General features: G+C 42.2%; 1 protein-coding gene across 4 annotated transcripts in view; it reads left to right on the top strand.

Moving 5' to 3' along the window:
- Positions 1 to 16,890, top strand: part of Prickle2 (prickle planar cell polarity protein 2) — a 327,604-nt gene that overhangs the window by 215,978 nt on the left and 94,736 nt on the right. Inside the window, exon 1 of one of the 4 annotated variants that reach the window (XM_040738855.1) lies at positions 7,719 to 8,291. The exons of the other annotated variants lie outside the window; for them this stretch is intronic. The gene's annotated coding sequence lies outside the window, so the exon portion shown is untranslated. Of the gene's footprint in view, positions 1 to 7,718; positions 8,292 to 16,890 lie in introns of those variants that run through there. 4 annotated transcript variants of the gene reach the window in all.

The following is a 16,890-nucleotide window of genomic DNA, read 5'->3' as shown; positions in this document are numbered from 1 at the left end:
AATAGAGAAAGTAGCAGTTCCACACCTGAGCCTAGCTGGGAGTCCTCCAGTATGGAGCTGTCAATGAGACACAGATGAGCTGGGGAAAAAGTCCAAAAAGTTGGAGCTGTAGGAGACAGGTATCCATCCTTTTCATTTTCACGCCCCCAAAATTTGTCAGAATGCAGTAATCAGGGAGCTGTTACTGTAGAAATAGCCCCAAATTTCTTCCAATTTCCAGACAAGAAAAATTGTCAAACATTTACTCCTCAGCAAGTATTTATTAGTTGTCAGAATACAAGGTACCAGGTACTAGGAATAGAGTAGTAAACAGCAACAATAACAATACAGCATCTGCTCCCGACAACACTGAGTTTAGAGTGACCTTGATTAAATAACTTTGGTTGCTTTTCTGTTGCTGTGAAGAGATACCATGATCAAGGCATCTTATAGAAGGGTTTATTGAGGCATACAGTGCCAGAGGGTGAGAGTCCATGGCCGGGAGCATGGCAGCAGGCATGGTGCTAGAACAGTAGCTGAGAGCTTATATGCTTATCCACAAGTAGGAGGCAGAAAGAGAAAGCTAACTGGGAATAGCATGGCTTTTGAAATCTCAAAGTCTACCCCAGGGACTAAATATTCAAATATATAAGCTTATGGGAGTCATTCTCATTCAAACCACCACCCTATTAACCTAGGGAGTATCACCACCATTAAGAATGAAAGACTATGAAATAGAGTAAGAACTCTGAAGAGCTCTTGCCTCTGAGATAAACCCTATGTGGTCTTCCTTTGTACAGAGCAATCCACTGCTCAGAGGAACAGAGAGCATTCTGTGCTTTTTTTTTTTTTAGGAAATTATTTTCAACATACTATACTCTGTGTACTATAATGATGCCTAGGCTTTGAAAGCTGTGAAGTTCTGAATTAAAGAAAGGGCCATGGGTGTTTTAATGACCCAGGAATGGATCTCAGTTATGGATCCTTATTCCATTAGCATATCCTCTTTGAACCTCAGCATCTCTGTTTGGCACATGGTGATAAAAGCTACACTTTTAGAAGATGACTAAGTGACATCATGTGCACAGAACACCTGGTACTCATTCCTTGTGAAAAACCATGTCAGGTTGTTCATCTAGGATGTTTCCTCTCCTGAGATAATTCTTCCAAAGAAAATCTTTGCTGTCTATTTACCACTTTGTGAGACAGATCATCTTTCCAGGCATTTTTTTTTCTAAAATACTTTGTAGTTTACCACTGTTTCTCTAAGAGTGTCTCTCTGTAGCTGCCTTTGGGAAAGGCTAGAAAACCAAACATCCTATGCAGTGAGCGGCTTATTCTCCTCTGTAGAAATTCTGGTTTTGCCGGGCAGGTGGTGGCGCACTCCTTTAATCCCAGCACCCGGGAGGCAGAGGCAGGCGGATCTCTGTGAGTTCGTAGGCCAGGCTGGACAGACAGCATCCAAAACAATACAGAGAAACCCTATATCGTAAAACCAAAAAAAGAAAAAAAAAAAAGAAATGCTGGTTTCTGCTCAGCTTGTTGATGGAACCAGTAGTTCAAAAAGCCGCCAAAGTATATGCAGCTGCCTTTTTTTTCTTAATTGAAAACCTAATTATTAGCACACTATGAAAATTTAATGACACGTTAGTAAAAATGTGCAGCAGTAAGCCTGTTTAAACCATTGACACAGTTTTTAACTTTTTGGAGGGAGTAAGCATGGTCTTCAATAGTCTTTTGTTTTGATATGTACAAATAGATTGTCTATATCTCATATTTTAATTAATATAATTAAGAGAGGATAAAAGGCAATGTTACAGTTGTATGCATTTCATTATTGGGACCAAGGATAATTAAAGTATCTGAAATATGGCAATTCCTAAGATGATGAGAAAAAACAGAATATTGTCTTTCTGAATTTAAAGTGTGATGTGTGGTTTTTCATTGGATTTAGAAATGTCAGTGATCCATGGAGAATTCATAATATGTTTTTATTTTTACATGGACAAAGGAGGCATAGGGAGAAGGGACCTTATTCTTATGTGTATCATGAACGATTTTACCATGTGTTAGAGCAACAACCCTTCTTGTGCCCTTCTTTGAAAACCAAGTGTAAAGGGATACAGTTTGGCACATAAACTAGTCTGCAAGGCATTTTATATGTTGTGTTCATCTAATCATTCTTAAGCGTCAATGATAGATGTTCCCATTTTGTAGGTGGAGAAACTGAGGCTAGGATAGGCTGTTATCAACCATGAACATGCATCTTGGGGGAAAGAGAGCCAGAGGCTCTTTTACAAGAATCTGAACTGGAAAAGTAATCAGGAACCATTGAGGATGTCTCTCCTTTCACTTCCTGTTGACAAGCTAGCCCTGTCTCTGTGGATGCCTTCTGCTTCTGCTTTCCCAGTAGAAGTGTCACACACTTTAAACATGTACTCCTTGTAAGGTAACTTGGCATGAATACTGTTGCCTGAATAATGATAAAAAGTCAGAATCCAAATTTTCATTGTCTCCCTGTTGGCCTGCAGCCCGTGCTGCTTGGATCCCAAGGATTCACTCAGAAGTACCCGATGAATACAGGTTTTTTTTCAGATGCTAAACATCCCACTGTTTTATGACATCCTAGTTTTAATAGACAGCAAAAATGAAAATGGATGTGTGACATGCATAATAGATGTTTTTATTATCTGCATTCCCTCTTCTGGTACATAGGCTTCTCAGTCTCCTTGCAGTTGGATGAGGTCATAGAGCTGGTTTGATCAATCAAAGTGATATTATTCATCTCCAAGCTGAATCACATGGAAGCCTATTCATGTCTCACTTCTTGTGTTGTTGGAACGTGGAAATTACAGGTTGAAATCAGAGACACAACAGGGGCCTGGGCTAGATCCTTGAGTCACAGCTTGGAGTGGAGGTAACTACAAAGCCTGTGTTCCCTGTCCCCCCCCCCCAGTCAGCCTTGCCTCAGTAAGAAATCAATGTTTCCTGTATTAAACCACAGAAGTCAGAGATTGTTTATTATGTTATCCTTGTTACCCTCCCCACCCTCATTTCCTTTACTGGATTTTGATGTCTGGCTGTCAGAAAACTTCCTGAACAGGCTGTTTAAAACTATATGTCCCCGTGACTCATGTGTGCACAGAGTACACACCTGTAAAAATGAAGTTAAATGACCCTTATTGGATGAGTGGTTTGAAGCCGTGGCAATGTCTCTTAGCAGTAATGAGCATTTCATGGAAGGTCCTGGCCTTATCCAGATACAGTGATTTTTTTTTTATCTTTTTTGATTTCTCCAAAAATGAAAATGCCATCATCTCTTTAAGTGATCCATACAAGTTCTTATCTCAGTACTTAAAATCCTTACTTAAGTTCATTTCAAGTTCATCCCTTCATATTTGATACCTATGGAAATGGAAGTTAAAAATTGGCTGTCATGGTCCCTGTCACCACTCACCTTCTTTTCTCTAAGCTAACAGGTTAACCAGAAAGATTCACAAAGACTTTCCTTATAATTGTCCAGTGCGGTTCTGGCTAGTAGCAGCTGGAGTCGAATGATGATTTGCTTTTCCAGTGCATGGAATGATCCTCTGTGTTACCTGCCACTGTTAAACTGGTGCTGCCCTGTGTCCTGCACCCATGTCACCAGGGTTTTTAATTCTCCATTTGTTGTTAATTCTGTTCTTTCAAGCTACTGTTTTTTCCTCCTGCCTAGACACCCTCTCTAGATACTAAAATTTGACCTTGGCAATTTCAGCAGGACTTTCTCTTTTGCTATTTATAGTTTCTAATTTTCATATCATGTTTAGGATAGGCCTTCCTCATAGAAAATTGTTTCCAAAAAAAGCAAAAATTGCTTTGACCCGAGGCATAACTCAAAATCACAGTTTTCCCGGTCCTTTTTTTTTTTTTAAATCACATTCAACACAGTCTTATTCTCCATTCCCTTTTCCTATACAGTATTGTCACTTCTACCGTTTTCCATTTCCAAGCTAAATACAAAGTTTAAAATGTCAGCATCTGCATTTGTTTCACTGGCTTTTAATGGATTCTCGATAGGTTTGCATGACCTGTGCACACATCTATTCTTCTCTACCTCTGCCCCTGAAGCCTGCTTTCATCAGTGTAGCTTTTTCCTCTGCTTTATAAGTACAGCACACACAGTATGAGCTTGTCAGTATATTAGGCCTCTGCACTTTGCCAGTAGTTTTTGCATGATCTTATTCAATACCTAAAAACATATTTTCAAAAACTTCTCAACAGAATGATCTCTGGAGTGAAGAGTACCATAACTAGGAACTATCTATGTGTAGACTGTTACTTTAATAGTCTGTGCAGCCTTGATTCATAGATATCCTCCTTCCTCCATACACTGACCTTTGGACTGGTCCTCTGGACTATGGCTAGATCTCCTGAAGGCCACGTAGGCCCTCTCATATTCCACTCTAATGGCTTATTTAATTGTGTTCACTGTCATTATGAAACTCTTTTAAGGCTGGATCTGGATCTGTCTTCGTCACCATAGTATCCCCTAGACCTGACCCAGTGACTGACAAATAGAAGGGACTCATGTAATGTATTTGATCCCCAGAAGAAGGGGTTCATGTAATGTATTTTCTCCTCAGCACCACAAGATAAGAGTAGATGAAGCATACATTCCAGAAATATACAGCTAGACACTGGCATGAGAGAGATTTGATGATTGTTTTCAACTTTCTAATAATGCAAAAGCCTTTGAGTTTTGAATTTCAATCTTTTCCAAAGACAGTGATGGGTGGTTTGATACTCTCTTGTGAAGCTGGCAGTGGCGTTGAGCTCCAGTTCTGGGGCAGCCACATGGTCACAAGAAGAAACACTGCTAGTTGGGGTACTTGGTAGATTGGGTGTTTCAGAATTTTTTAAAACATATTTCAACTCTCTGGTTTACTAGGGTGACACCTCACTGTGTGTGAAGGAGTATCTTGGATGGTCTTGTCCCAGTATACAGTTTCAGAAAAGGAAACGTCTCCCTCTTGATGTCGATTAGTTGTTTTTTATTATTTCTTACCTCATATTTTAGGAGTCAAAGTTGTTTATGTTAGAACATATAGAATAGGGTCGGTCAGAAGATTACCCACTTTAGGTGCAATTTTGAGGGTATATACCCTTGGGAGTAGGAATGATTTGAAAGTCTTCCTTTCAACCCTTGAAATCAATGAGTTAAATAGATAGTGACAAAGTTAGTGATGGTGACATTATTTCTTCTACAAATGCCTAACAATGTCAAGTGTGTGCTATATAGGCTCATTGTGAAGCATTTCACATTAGTTTCAGTTAATTTCCCAACAGCTCTATGAAGCAAGATACTGTTAGCATCCTGTGTTACAGTTTGGGAACCTAGGCATAGGAGCTGGCAAAGTCATTCAGTGATGGAGGGCTTTCCTAGCATGTGCAAAGCCCATCCAGAGTTTTATCACAAGCACCAAGAGAGGCTCAGGCTTCAAATCATAGGACTATAATGGTTGCCAGATCATCCATTCTAGACGACACACCACGCCACCAATTCCATACTCTACGCCAGTCCCATACTGTATTACCAGTTCTTGTGAACTCTGTGGCCTTGTGTCAGATCTGTCCCAGCTGAAGATAAGTCTCTTATCACGTTCTACATTCCAGTTTTCCTCTTCATTGTCAATCACTTGTGAATCTTATCTTATTATCCCCTTGTAGTTATGCTGGTAAGGTCAGAGTGTGGTGGGCTTCTTCACATGACAAAACTGGACCATAAGCAACTTGAAAAGACTGTTCTCTGGCTACCCTGAGATCGGATATCACTACTTTCCCTGGGCTGTTGGTGGCTCCAAAATACTTGGCTTGTTAACTGGCCCGTTGAAGGATATTGAGGGTTGGCATATCCATATTGCTCCCTATGTGCTTTGAGTTCTGTGCAATGGGAACCTAAAGCAGAGTGTGTTTCATTTTCCATTTCCCTGGGTAAAAAGTTATTCCTGGTCCCATTTGTTAATCATAAAGGTCTTCTGTGAACCAGAAAAAAAACCTTCTGGAAGAAATGATTAAGCATTATGAATATAATTATATATAACAAAAGACACAATTTACCTTCTCAACATCCAACAAAGAAATTCATTTGAAGCTTCGGGAGCTCCAGCTGAAAGGGCAGGTCTCATCACAGTGGGCTCTCCAGCGGAGGTGGGGTGGGGGCGAGGAGCTGCACTGGCTGCTTTGTCCTCAGGGACCTCAGGGCTTGATGGCCTGGGCCGCTCTCAGCCTCTGCAGCTGCTCACACACACACACACACACACACACACACACCCCGCTTGCCCATAGTGGTCCTTGTCTGAAGATAGTTTGTACCTTCTGTTCACCTAGCCTGGGGGACAACAGGAACATGGAAAAAATAGTTTAGAGCAATAGGAGATGACAATGGAGAAAAATGCTCAGAGAAACATGGCCACCTTGGTAGACTAAGTAAATTTTTCTTGCTTGGTTGAAATTATTAGAAATTATGATTATTTACTAGACCGAACAGCATTTTGTTCACTGACACCATAACTGACCATTCTGTTTGTTCTTCTCTTATTGCACTTTGTTACATAAACTTAGTGAGTGCAGAGAGGTGTGGAAGTGCCCAGTGGCTATAGTGTGTGGTATAAAGTATATGTCTATTCATATTTATTAATGGTGCTTGGAATATGCCTCACATAGTAAAGTGCTTGCCTTCAGGCATGAGGACCTGCTCTCCATCTCCAGAACCCACAGGAAAAAGTCAGGGATGGTACCTACCTCCTGTTTGCAGTCCTAGCACTGGGAAGGCAGAGAGAGGCAGATGGACTCCATAAAACTCCCTAAGAAGCCAGCCTCATCTACTCGGTGACTTTCAGGCCAGGGAGAGACCGTGTTGCAAAAAAATACCTGAGGACCACTACCAAAGCTATTTCACCCTTGCTGAAATCTAGGACAACAGAGGTAAAAGCCTGTCTCCATTCTGCCTCCTCTCAAACCTGTCCAATGCAAGCCTCCGGAACAGTGTTCTCCGTGTGTCTGAGGGTCCTCAGACTATAAGTAACCAATTCACTTCCCAAGTCAGTAGTGACAGCTGAATGCATTTATTCCAGGGTTCATAAAATCTGAAAAGTGACTTGATCCCAGAGCAGCAAACATCTACACCCTAGAATGAAAGTTGAAGGGGGTAAGAAAAGTACAGCATTTGAAGGTTCAGCATAGTGAGAGGTAGAGAGGGAAGAAGAGAGGGGGGGAATGGGGGAGAAGAGAGGGAGAGGAAGAGGGAGCTGGAGGGAGAGAGGAGAAGAGAGAGAGTCAGAGAGAGAGACAGACAGAGAGACAGAGATCTCATGATCTCATTCTGGTTGTACCATTGCTGGGTTAGGACAGTTTCTGATCTGAACCGTGCGCCCAGGCTATACCTGTGTCCAGCTAAAATCTCTGGCACGGTGCTTTAAAAAATAAAAATAAAAAAAGATGGGGGCGAACAGCCATGTGCCTTTCAAGCCTCTCTGAGATGTAATTTTTGTTCTTCCTGCTCCTTTGGAGGTTGCATAGCTGGGCTTTTTACAATAGGAAAGATTCCCCCCTCCCCAACATGTTGGTTTAGAGATTATTGATTTGGAAGGCAAGGGTAATTTACATGTAAATAAATCGCAACCCTGGGCGGCCAGACTGGGACGTCCAGATGCTGTGACTGACTTGCTGACATCACAGCCTCATTAGCATGCGGAGGATGCAGGCATTGGAACTGGGAACAGCGACTTCTCCAGCTCTGCCAGGCGCTCCGTGACAGTTATTATTATTTTTTTGGATGAGCTGCACATTTCCTGGTTCAGTGGCCCGGGCTTTGCGAGCAGCTGACTGGTCTCCTAGGTCTGGCTCAGGATCCGCGGATGACGCAGAGACTGGGGTCTGTGACTTCCTTCAGATAATCGTGAAGTCGCCGAGTTTAGAGGAAACTGGGGTTCTTGAGAAGACAATTCCAGGGCTCGGGCAGGCCTAGAACAAGAGCACAAGTCACAGTCCCCGGCTTGGTGGATCTGCAGCGGGGGTCCGCTTCTGGGGAGGGCGTTCTCCTGTGGGGATTGCAAAAGCAGACCAACTGGGGTTTGAGCCTGCTGCCTGCCTCAGGAAGAGCTCAGATTTGCGCACTCAGAAAAGGAGATGTTTGGGCTGCATGGGGTCCTGCTTGCATTTTCTGATACGAGCTCCAGGGGGGAAGTGAACTGGGGCAACTGACCAGATCAAGACTACCGTGGAGGCGGAGGCGTTCTCTGCAGCTTGGCAGTTCATCCTTCAGGAGACAGGTAAGAAATTTGTTAATTCCCAAAGCAAGCAGGAATGTGTTTTGTAGTCAGGATGAGAAAGAGCCTAGGGGAAGGTATTAGCTCTAAGGACAGGTGGTGGTTTTGGTGGTCTGGCACCTTTCGCCTTTCTTTTCTTTGCTTATTAGAAAGTTCAAATGCAGAGTGACATGGCACAAGTATGCAGTATCCTTAAATCTTGGAGCTTAAGAAACAGTGTTTCTCTAAAAGTAACCCTTTCCTTCCTTAGTAGCAACAGAGTTGGGAGAGGAAGATTAAAAAGCAAATAGTTAATGGACCATTGCTCTCATTTCAGCACATAATCTGAAACATCAGAGATGCACGCACACTTCACTAACACTTCCAGATAAAGAAATGGCTCTCAAATTATTGAGGTTTAATTTTAGCCAGTCCCTTTGGCTTAAAAACAGAGCTTCAGAATCTTGACAGCATAGCCTGCTGTAGCACATGGTTAGGTTTGTTCCCTACTGGCCTGTGTTCTGTTAGTTCCTCTCGGTGGCTTTTGATCACCCCAGAACCAGCCATGGCATCATAGCACTATTGATCTGCCATGGAGGTCTTGGGATGGAGTTCTGATTTTTAATCTCACTGTTGTTTGCTGGGTGATCTTTTACTGTGCTATGGTCTAGGAACTAGAAAAAAATATAATATATATATAATATATATATATATATATATTATATATATATATGCCAGATGTGGTGACATCCTCCAAAGTGGCTGGGGAATTATCTTGACTAACAGATTGCTTTCCCAGTAATAGAGGTCTACTTTCACTGCGAGCATGTGTGGAATCATGGGTAAGGGAGGGCTCTAGAATGACCTGGGTGTCTTGTATGAGGCTGGCAGTGTACAAGATTGCATGCACTTTGCTATGCTGATATATCTCTCCCCGAAGGCAATGTTAACTCACCTCAGTAAGCCTTGTTTCCTTGCTCAAGGCCACACTGGCTGCTCTCTTCCTGCTCTCCAAAAGGCAGCCTGCCTGCTGGTGACATTCACAGATGGAGCAGGGTGACTGTCCCTAAGAGCTCAAGAGTAAGTCACAACTTTGATAAAGTCATCATATTTTGAAAATTGGGGGTTTAGTGCCTCTTGGAGTACTTGTAGAGGTTTTTCCTTTCCATCAGATGTTTTTTCTCCTGGGGAAAATTTTTTTTCTTGTGAGAATTTAAACACACTGCCTTCATCAGGCATTGTGTTCTTTAGCATGTTACAGAGAAGCCCTCAAAAGAGAGCAATTTTGAATAGTACAATTGTGTTTGTAAAGACCCCCCACCTCATGTATGGGTTGGGGTGGGGTGAGGAGAGATAACAATACAGGAAAGACAGTGCTTTATAGAGTAGGAAAAGAACTCAGAGGTTAAATAGTAAGAGATGATGTTCACATAGGACTTGGACCCTGAGAGCTGGAGAGATGTAAGGATGTGTCTTGGAGTAGCCATTTCTGTTTGTGAGGTAGAAAGAGCCATGAGATCTGTATATAGGTAAGGTGATAGGTGTCGGGTTTTAGTGAGGTGGCATATAAAAAGTCCCCAGAATTGTGTCAGCCACATTGTAAGCACTCAGCAGAGGCTAGCTGTTAGTATTGTTCCTTCACTGATGATCATAAACATTGTAGCTGAAAACAAATCAATCTGTTGAAAAGGGCACAGGTTCACTGTCGAGAGGTAAGGCTAGAGAAAAGATATGACCTCAGTCACTGCTGACGCCAAACTCCCACTCAAAAGAACCTATTGATAGAGTTGATGCAGTAAAGTATATTAGCTAGAACTACTGTTCCATAAGCACCTAAAAGACGGTTGAAAGAAGTCAGCCAGGGCTAGTTGGACTAGGCTCCTTTAACGAAGGCCTCCTGTCTTGGAAGCTGACAGACATAGGGAAGGAGCTGTGGGGTCCAAATTAGAATCAAAACCCTTTTGGGTTTCTTCTTTTCTCCAGCTGTGTCTTCTCTTTCCTTTTCTTTCCTGAACAGATACTTGGTCTCTTCTCTGCCCAGGCTGACCCTTAAGTCTGTATTTCACCTGGTGGGTGACTCCTCCGAAGTTTCAGAGCTGAACTAATGCCACCATTTGGGTGTTTCCAGCCTCTGAGCTGTCTGAAAAGAAAATAGGCCTGCCTGCCTGCCTGTTTAGGGCCTGTCTTCTCTAGAGCTCTGTGTGTGGGGTGTGTGTGCGTGTGTGTGTGTGTGTGTGTTGGGTGTGTGTCTGTCTGTCTGCCTGCCTGTCTGTCTGCCTGTCCATCCCTGTCCATCTATTATCATGATACCTCTTTCCCAGTGATTTGCTGAAGCCATGTAGTTGGCCTGTTGTTTCTCCATGCCCTCCTGGTATCTGTTTTTCTCCCCTCCTTCCCTTTCTTCCTTCCACAAATGGACCTCCAGTGGCAGCTTCTACAGGACAATTAAATTAGGATTAGGGACTAGTCAGTGACAAAGCACTTGCCTAGCAGGTGTTTGCTTGGTCCCTGTCACCACAAAACCATGGTGTGGAGTAGGGTAGGAATTAACAGAGCCAGAGGTATCTGGTATAAAATATGTTTTCCAGAAACTGGATTGAGTGTGGATGTCCTGGTTGACATGATCTTTAGTACAAGCACCCTTTCATGGAATATAACATTAGTAAAACATTTGATAATAGCCTACCTCCGTTGCCCTCTGAAAGCATATGTGATCTTCAGAGAATCACTTGACCTTTCCGAAGTTTGATTTTTTTTTTTTGTCATAGGAATTTTGGAAATATTTATTATTTCCCATTCAACCTCAAGCTGTGAACAGTAGGGGGCAATAGACTTAAGATTTGTTCACCAGAAATACTGAAATCCTAAGAGTTAAAGTAGCCTCAGTGACAGATGGTGACAACCGCTGGCTTCTAGACCAAGTAAGTACACTGAGAGTGAGAAGGCTCCTGTCCATGCACCTACTTGTCTGTCCTGAGGCCAGGAGGCTCCATTCCAGTATCCTCAAAGTCTGCTCCTTTCTCTTCACTGCTGTCATTAGACATACAGAGTGCTCTGTCCCTCGGGTAGGATTCTGAATGGCATTTGGATGATGACTTTCTTTTGTGTGCGGTAGCCACCAAAGCCTTTCTTTTCTGAGTGTCTCTGTGATGTTGTTACTTGGGAAACTGCTGGAGCCTGTGAGCTATTGCAAACCAAGAAATACATTCAAGATTTAGAAAAATCTGTTTTCCTTGCTGGTACAGTTGATGAGCCCTGATGCTTTGTTCTTGTCCCAGCTTTTGAATGCAAATTTTTGGTTTAAGATGTTGTGTAGAGCCAACATCTAACTCTATAGGGTTAGGTAAGGGCTGGGAAAATACTTCGTGCTCAAAACAAGATTAGTAAATGTCTTAAGTCACAAGGTACTTGTTGTAAACTATTCAAGTTTGTTGTATCATGAATGTAGCTATGGATACCTAATGTAGATACAGAAATGGTATCTAGATATATTGATGGTATAATTGCATTCTAGTGCTTGTGAGAAACATGAAGCAAACTGTATTTGGCCTTCGAGATACAAATTTTCCTCCATATGGCTTAAAGTCGAAGGGTAACAGGAAGAAATATAAAAAGATGATCTCCCATCTGTCCCCCTAAATCAGGGTACAGCATCTGAAATCTTGACACTCCTTTCACTGAGCCAAGCACATGCTTTGCACTGGAGTACCACGGGCCTTTTGAAGGAAGCATGTTGGCAAGCATACTGTGAGCCTGCTGTTGTATGGCAGAGGACAGGGTGAACTTCCAGCACAGGTTTGGCCCTGAAGTCTGTGAAAATCAAGTTGACTGAACACTTCCTTTCAAACAGGAGAGCTGGCACTTTTGATACCTTAACAATATGGATGCCTGGATAAGACCTGAATAATAGCATCAAAGGATATGCTAATGTGGAAGGGACAACTCTCACCTGGTCCTACCCTTAGACAAAGTGCTACAGGCAACTGACAACTGCTGAGAGGGAGATTGGGTTTTCCTAGGGAGGTGCCTCCAATTGGTTACCCAATGCCAGGTGGTCAACCCTGAAATCATGTATGTACAAGCAACACTAAATGGACTCATTAGGATATATATATATATATATATATATATATATATATATATATATATATATATTTGAGACAGGCTTTCTCTGTATTGTTTTATAGGCTATCCTGGAACTCGCTCTGTAGACCAGGCTGGCCTTGAACTCACAGAAATCCGCCTGCCTCTTCCTCCCGAGTGCTGGGATTAAAGGCGTGCGCCACCAATGCCCAGCAGGTTGCATTTATATATTTATGCATGCACACACATATAAAACATATAATCATTAAGAAGAAGAGACCATGAATTTGAGAGGGAGCCAGGGAGGGATAGGAGAGGAGTAGGAGGAGGGAAATAGTACAATTATGTTTTAATTTAAAAATCGCAAAAAAAAATAATTTGGATGAGGAAAGCAAATATGAAGGCCAAGTTGGAAGATGAAGTGTAACTCTATAAAGAGGCATGGAATATGAAGACATTGCTGGTCAGGAATGTGGACATGAAGTGAGGGGTGACGCATTTGGGACGCGTCAGTTGAGTCACAGTGTGAACTGATAGCGAGGGGGAATACTAGAGAGTTAGTTTTTCTCTTTTTGTTTTCATTGTTTTGAGAATTTCATGAAATATATTTTGATGATATTCTTTCCCTTTCCCCAACTCCTCCTAGACTCTCCCCTACTTGCTTAGCCATCCAACTTTATTTTTCCTGTCAAACAAACAAAACCTCACAAAACAGCCTGGAGAGATGGCTCAGTGGTTAAGAGCCCTGGCTGCTCTTCAGAGGACCTGGGTTCAGTTTCCAGTACCCACATGGAAGCTCACTATCTGTAACTCCAGTTTCAGGGGATCTAGTAACCTCACACTGACACCAAGGCACATAAAAATAAACAAAGCGAGTGGGTGGATATACACACACACACACATGAAGTCTGATTTGTATTGACTACTACTCCTAAGCATGTGGCCTTGCCCTGGAATATGACTACAAACCTTGCAAGCTGCAAATAGCAAACCATCGGCAAGATATGCCCACTAGTGCAATACTAGTACAAATGTTATCGGATGTTATGGGAGTACTGGAGGTTTCTGTTCCTTCCCTTCTCCCTGAACTGGTATATAAGCCAGCCAGAGCAATGCGGGGACTAGTGGAACCCTTTCTGTCTTAGCATGTGGTGAGAGTTGAACTCTCTGTTGGACCTTCAGCAGCCCCCCTGCCTGTCTCAGATGGCAGATGCCTGGCTTTACTTGTCTCTGCCCTCTCACTGGAAGATTCACTGGCCTCAAGTCCTCCTCTCTTTCCCTCCTTAAAATCAAACTTTATAAATATTGCCCTGACCCACCCTGGATTAAGAGTAACTTGGACAAAAATCCTTAGCATTTTATTTTACCTGGGCAGGGTGCCATTTTTCCCAACTGTTTTCTTGGCATCTGTTCATTAGTTATAAGTCCTTGGAGATATTAGTTCATGAAAGTTTCAGGACTCGACTGGGAAACGTAAATTTTCAGTTTCGGAATAGTTGAAGTGTACATGAAAGTGCCTGCTTTTGTGTGTCTGTATTCTAGTGTTTGGATGTATAGAAACAATAATAGCTATCACAACATGAGGACCTACTTGCTACTCAACATGATTTATGATTTACATAATTCACTTTATTCTTACAGCTTTCACGTTTCTAATCAATTGTGTGATGAGCATACATGTTGGAGATGGCTCATCTAAGAGAACAGTCAGCATTCTTGTTAACTGAGATAGGGATTATTTGAAATGAAATCTGCATTCATTTTCAGTCTTGGGCTTCTGAATTTGAACATCATGTCAGAGCCGTTCTTCCTTTGTAACAGAAGAGTGGGGTTCTTTCCCCATTGAAAACATCTTGTGAGCAGAACAACAGTCATGAGAATTGTCATCCTAAAAATGAGTTTGCAGCCAACCTGCCTTGTAAAAGGAAGTCAGAGACTGTAAGACAAAGGGATCATTAAACAATTGAGCAAACAAGACTTCTAGAGGCTAAGGAACTTTCTCCAGGTTTTACAAACAGTGAAGAATAAAATTGAGGTTCAAACCCAGTATAATCACAGTCCCAGTGCTGGGTTATGTCTACCCCTTTAAAAGGCTTCCTTGCACCTATATGATACCATGGCTTGTGGATGTTTTCTTTGCTTCTAGATGTTCTGTATGAATCCATCAATTGAAAATCGTCTAGTTTTATAACCAGTGAGTGAAATTCCTTTTAATTTTGGGGGGGGGGGGAAATTGGAACTATCCAAGAGGTTGGCACAAAAGAGAATATAGTGATTCATTTGACATCCATAACTGGCTTGTAGGTGAGAGGTAACGTGGGATACTCTGTCAGGCTGTGCTTTGCCTCTGTACGTGCCTCGTGGATTCTAGTGAGAGGGGGCAGGGTTATTGCTCAAGACCTTTTGTCTAATGTCAGCGGCTGTGTTTCCTTTTATTTTTCTCTCTTGAAACAAGGGATTCTGAGTCAGCTGACCAGTAAGTTCATTTCCAGCCCTGATCTTAACGAGTGTGAACTTTCCAAGTAAATCTGATCTTGACAGTGAGGGGCTGTCATTGTCACTAGTGGATGTTCATGACAGAGATCTTAAAGGTCCCGTGTTAGACCATGACCTGGCCTGACTGTTGTGAGCATGTTCTGGGATGTGACAAGCCAGTCCTCCAGAGAATGACACCGAGGTTTCAGGAAGAACACCTGACCTTTGGGCTTGTCACACATGTAAAGCAGGTGACTCGGGCCATTGGTGGGGCCATGGAAACTGTGAAACTGAGCTGTGCACTTGGCAGCCCTTATGGTGCTGGGGACCAGGCTTCCATGTTTACCTTCATGCACCTGGGGCATTGCAGGAATGCAGGCTCTGAATTTCTAGAAAGCTCCCTGGTGCTGCTGCTAAATTGCCTATGTCATAGGCACCCAGGGCTCCACAGAGAGGAAAACTACTCAATTCAGAAGGCTCAGGTTTTCATTCTTTATTTGGATTAGCTGCTCTAGGGCTTAGTTTATACCCGATGAGTAGTAAAAGCAGTGAAGAGTCCCATGCTTCCTCCATTCCATTATTTCAGAAAGTGCAGAAAAACTTGCCACATGCTGGAGTGATGGGCCATCCAGTGTCCTATTCATGCTGGCTCCCTGAGAAATACCTGTCATACTAGGAAGCAAGGTGAAAACAAAGCCCAGTTGGATCTGGGGAGCCGGTGTTGAAATGGCTCAGTCAGTAGAGTTTCTGTCACACAAGCATGAGGACCTAAGTTCGGAGCCTGAGCACCCATGTAAAAACCAGGAATGGTAGCATATCGCTGTGACCCTGAATAGAGGACCTCCATGTTCCCTGAGAGATCCTGTCTCAAAAATAGAAAAAGACATTAAACATTGACCTCTGTCCTTCTCTCACTTGTAACTGAAGTATGTTTATCTACATTCACATGTGTGCATGCTCATAGGAACACCCACCAACACCCACATGAACGTGTACACACACACACACACATGCTAAATACACACACAATAAAAGAAAATGCCACCCAAACAACTCAGATGTTCTTCTTTCTGGACATAGGGTACTTTATTGTTTGAAAGAATGCCTTCTTGGAGGTGAGGAGGTGGAAAGCTGCGTAGTTGCTGGGCAGAGACAGTCAGAAAGCCTGAAGCTGTCTTCCTTTCCCTCTGTCAGCTGGTTTCCTAGCCTGCCACCTCAATGCCAGCATGCCATACCCGTAAAGCACGTTAGAACTGTTTTACATCCTTCACTGGCGAACTCCTGCCATGCATCGTCCTTGGCTGGTCACTGTACTATCACGTGTTAATTTGAATTTTTGAAAGACCACAACAGAGAGTGAGAGGTAGCATTTCAGTGTCACCAGGGTGCAAGGCACTGCTGGAGGCTCTGTGGGAAGTCTAAAATAGAGAAGGTATTTTATTTTTTTGATTCAATGAATTTAAAGTTTTGTTTTGCAAAACAAAACAAGGACTATTGATTGACTATATAACAGTGTGAACATATGTAACACTACTAGACTTCACCCTGATAAATGGTTGTAAAAATATGTCTACAAAATGTTTTACTGCAATTAAAAAAATTAGGTGCAAAAATGTTTGCAGAATGGATATACCTCTGTTTTTCTATTTAAAAAGTTATGACAACACAATGGAAACTGGTACGTATAAAGTAATAAGTATTTGCTTGTCTCTGTCTCACCATGAAAAGTATTACCAAGCTTGAAAGAAAAAAATACCTTTTATTAGTGAGTTTTCCTTCTTTTTCATTGATTTATAATTATATGACACAATAATTAAAAATGGCTTCAGTATATCCATTGTGCTGAAAATATAGTCTTCTGTTGGGATATTCAGAAATGAATATGGAATATTATTGGGAATGCAAGATATATGGTATTTCTTTTTTAATATATTCTTTGAGAATTTTATCCAGTGCATTTTTATCATATGTGTTGCAATCCTCCAACCCCTCCCAGATCCCCCAACTTCATGCTTTTTCAGAGAAGGTATGTTTAGATGTAAGTAATTCAAGAAATCAAATGTTC

This window comes from Mesocricetus auratus, unplaced genomic scaffold (genome assembly GCF_017639785.1).
Source record: "Mesocricetus auratus isolate SY011 unplaced genomic scaffold, BCM_Maur_2.0 Super-Scaffold_100676, whole genome shotgun sequence".
Taxonomy (NCBI): Eukaryota; Metazoa; Chordata; class Mammalia; order Rodentia; family Cricetidae; genus Mesocricetus; species Mesocricetus auratus.
Note: the sequence above shows the minus strand (reverse complement) of the source record. Positions and strands in the feature narration are given on the sequence as shown.